At 38.8% G+C, this 4,378-nt stretch overlaps 1 long non-coding RNA gene across 1 annotated transcript; it reads right to left on the bottom strand.

Annotated features, from left to right (window-relative positions):
• Positions 1-225: 225 nt before the first annotated feature.
• Positions 226-2,147, bottom strand: LOC144702679 (uncharacterized). Its single transcript, XR_013581333.1, has 3 exons — positions 2,071-2,147; positions 1,908-1,961; positions 226-308 (listed from the first exon to the last, which is right to left on the bottom strand). It is a non-coding gene; the product is annotated as an uncharacterized LOC144702679 (long non-coding RNA).
• Between the last annotated feature and the right edge of the window lie 2,231 nt (positions 2,148-4,378).

Here is a 4,378-nt window from a genome sequence, read left to right as displayed (position 1 = left end):
ATTTAAAATTGTTGGTCTTCTCATATCTAAAGGACAAGTAAAAAAGAAGTATAACAAGCTGAACACCAGTCTGGGGTTTAACTGGACGAAACTGGTTTTAGTTTCAGTAGAAGGAAGCTAAACCATGTTTCAAAAAACCACTAAAAGCAAAGTAGTCAAATTAACCAATTTACCAGAAAAAAAATAGCTGTTACTGGATAAGGTTACAGACTTACCACATCTTGACGGATATCCTTAATCTCCTCATCTTTTCCCTCAAACTTCTCAGCATAATACTTTTCCTTGTAGCCGGGTTCCCCTAATCTCACCTGCGAAATATAGCTGTAGTTAATTCTATACAGATTTGGTAATTAACCATGACACTCTAATTTCTAACGGGAACTTACAATTATTTATTCAACTGAAAATGAGACCCAATTCGGCAGTTTTTGCATCACCAATGTGGTTGTTCAAAACCCATATTCAACAGACGAAAAAGAGGAAAAAATCTAATATGTATTTTTTTTTGAAAAACTCTAATATGTATATATGAACCAATGCTGGATCCAGAAAAATTATAAATAATGTGGGTAGCCCAAATCAAACCCACGTCGTTAGCTTGGATGGCTAGGGATTATAGCCGACGTAAGCTGATCTTTTTTAATGTCTCTAATTCAGAACTGATCGTGAAATTTTTGATCCATTCAACTCCTTTAGGGAAATTTGTCGCAAAACTAACGCACAAAGAAGAAAAACGTAAAAATTAAGTTCGCTACATTGATTGCATGAAGAGGAGTCATCATGCCCTAAATGCAACAACCTGCATGACAGATACCAACGGCTACACAGGATTCCTTAAGCCATTATCCCAAGCTCTACAAATCCACCTTTTATTGGCAAACCTCATGTTAATGACGATAGATCATAAATGTCTAAAAATAAATACAAAGCGTTATTGCACCTTTTAGAAGCAAAGCCTTGTTGCATCTATAATAAATACAGAACCAACCACATCAATTCCAATTAGAGTTCTACGCATCCCAGAGTAAGGATGTGGAATGGACTGGGATATTGAAAGGACACGGGACGCACATCCCTTGATGCATGTGTCGAGTCCAGTCCTGCATCCCTTGAAGGTAGACGGAATACGGTGATGTGTACTGGGTGGCCCAATCGATATATAATAAAATGTACCAAAGTATTCTCTGCTAATTCATAGTTGGGCAGATTTGACCCATTACTTGATAATTTAGTATTACAATATGCTCACAAGGACGGGTGGCATCCAACAAATGGTGCCCATTCTGTCTTCTGTCCTAGGCCATGGAACGAGACACAGGATGGGACATGATCTGAGATATCAATTCCCACCATGTGTGTTGTTGGGATGTGGCTTGAAGCACATCAAGGCCCGTCCCATTCCCGAAGTATGGTTCAAATGCCTCATAAATTGCTGGCAATATTAACAGATGAAATCCAACAACCCTTAAAAATCTCAAGACTTAACAGCAGAGGATAAAGGTACTTTACATTGGATATGTACTAGTTTGACCCAGGAAAAAAATTCCAGTAAAAGAAAAGTAATCAGAATCTTCCATCGGAGAATGATACAATCCCGAATCCTCTAATCCCCTCTTAGGGATGATCGTGTCTTTTTCCATTATGCTGCTGATTAGGCACCTGGAGTTATTCTCTAACTTTTGTATTTTTTTTTTAAGAAAAAAAAATAGCAACCGTAATCATTCTGGGTCACAAACTAACCTTCCTAATTCCTTCACTTAATAGTTCATATTTAGTTTATTTCCCTGGACATAGTCAAACCGTCAAATGGAATAGTCATTGATGAATAAGTACATGATTCACCAAAGGTTACATTGGACAATACAAAATTCATATGTAATAGAGTAAAATGAATATAAAAAGTTAACCTTGTTCATATCTTTAATCAAAGACCCCTCGGGGTTCTCCCTGTTCTGAATGGCCTGAGGCAGATAAAAAAAAAGTCTGTCCTTGAAAATAATCCCTGAGAACATTCATCAAAGAAAATAAAAACTGTGTATAAAATCATGGTTTAAAAGAAAAACAAAGCACCTGTTGTATGCGAGTACGCTTTCTGAAAATCTGATCCTCATAGATGGCAACAGACTGGATAAAGCGTTCAACTCTTTCGAGGATCACCTACGGAAACAAACGGCGCTTATTCATTCAAGTATCAAGCATCTGACATGAGAAAACACGTCAAGAACCATAATGATACAAATGAGGGGCTTTTTTATATTTAAACATTTAAGTACAACCCAATGTAACCGTAGAAGACGTGAAATGCCAGTACTGAGAATAAATATGTTCGACCAAGTTTTAGAAAGTAATCCAAGAATTTTGTAAAGAGCATTGGGTCCCAGGACTAGCAGACAAAACGGAAAAAGAGGTATTAGGCAAATAACAAAATTAAGAATAAAACAGTTGAAGCAACAGGTTTGATGGCATGACAATGTTTCAATGGAAGGGAAACATACCACGGTCAATGGAATGGTAACGATACGATAAATAAAAGAAAATAATACTGTACAACTTCTTGCAAGACAAGGGGATCATATCCATAAATAAAGTCAAATCATGAAAGTGTAATATGACCCATTTCAATGGTGATCAGCGTCAACCATACGAGTTTATTCTAAAAAGAGAAAGGTGATATTCTACATAATAGTCCCCGTGAACATATTGATTAGCAAATTTCTCATAAAGCCAAACCTACGCTCTACCCCACACGTAGGCAGAGCTAGTTATTTTCCGACTTACTAATATTTTACCCCAAATGTTGGGATATTGTGTATATGACCTTTTTCGTTTTTGATGCACACACTAACGGGCATCGCTAACGGCTAGTGGACCTTATGTCGCTGTATAAATATTCGGGCTTTTGCCCATAGAAAGATACAATACTTTTTGCTCTATCGGCTCCACAGAGCTCCTCAAAGTTACTTGATAGGATCCTTGATAGGATCCTCAAACTATCTAGGGGTAGTCTTGTCATGTTAGCCCACAAGGACATTTTAGTCCTTTGGTCATTGTGTATTTTCTTTAAATAGGGATGCCCTCCATTTAGGAGGACAGCCAAGAAGAATTAAGTAAGGTCTTTTGTCTCTCTCCTCTCCATGACTACAGTCCCTCTCTACCTCTACGATCCCCATCCCTCATGATCATCTCTACCTTACAGCATCTTCATGCGGCTCGTCCCCAGTTGATCCTGGCCTCATGAGTTCGACCTTCCCTCCAATCATTCCTATTTCTCCTCTCTACCCCGGGAACTTCTACCTTGCCTCGCCCCCTACTCCCCTCCAATACAAGCCTAGATCGAGGATCGTATCATACATCATGGCATGTTGATGATTGAAGGTTCCATTCTTTCAAGCTAATACACAGAGCATCCCTCTCTTCCTCGCATGGCTATCTAAGCAATATTCTCCGACACCACAAATCCTGCCGAATGATCTACCAACGGTGAAATTTCCCAAGGATAATTATTTGTCCCAACTCCTTCTAGAAGTATGTGCCAGGAATCAGTAGACAATTTCACACACTATTTATGGTTCACATCAAAATGGGATTCCTACACCCAAGAAATGTCGGAAAAATCTTCAGGACAGTCAATATCATTGATGATTCTTTAAGGAAAATATACTATGTGTCATGACATAGCACAGGTACCTCGCATGTTACATCACTTCGTCTGAAAACTAGTTTTTAGATGGCCGTTGTCTCTCATGAGCATACATGTATGTTTGTTCAATGCAATAGAATATTTTTTTGTGTTCCGCTTTCTCCTATCAGCTCTTGCCCTCTGTCAGCGCCATACCTTGCCAGCTTCTTCCTCTTCATCAGTGATCTAGAAATTGTTCGGATTCCTCTTGGATATTAAATATTTAAGTATCTTAGTACATGGCACTATGTATTTGAGACTGGATTTTTTTGACAGAAAAAAGGAAGATATCTCTAAATCAGTGATCAATTGGATAGTATATAGATATAAACATGAGTATATAGATACAAGGAGGACCAAACTAGTCCTTGAAACAGGACCCTCCACTTCATGAATGATGCCATCCGTCAAAGCTGTCATCAACTTGGGAATGATTATTTTTTGAAGAAGCACCAGATTCATTGTTTGTCAATGTAGAACCCCCAGCCCCCCTGGTTGACAGGTTTGCAAACCACATCCCAAGAGACCAGGCCCTCTCCCCTGACCCTGAGCCTCTCTAAAAAAAAAAATTTGCATCGAAAACTTCCAGCCACTTTCCAAATCCCGCCTGTATTTTAAATACCAAGAGATAGAATATAAGGATCATAGACAGCACAAAGTGCAGCAGCATCAGAGCCCACCCCCTTCACCGGACAGTAC

Source organism: Wolffia australiana, chromosome 4 (assembly GCF_029677425.1).
Source record: "Wolffia australiana isolate 7733 chromosome 4, ASM2967742v1".
In the NCBI taxonomy this organism is placed as follows: domain Eukaryota; kingdom Viridiplantae; phylum Streptophyta; class Magnoliopsida; order Alismatales; family Araceae; genus Wolffia; species Wolffia australiana.
This window is presented reverse-complemented; position numbering and strand designations above follow the sequence as displayed.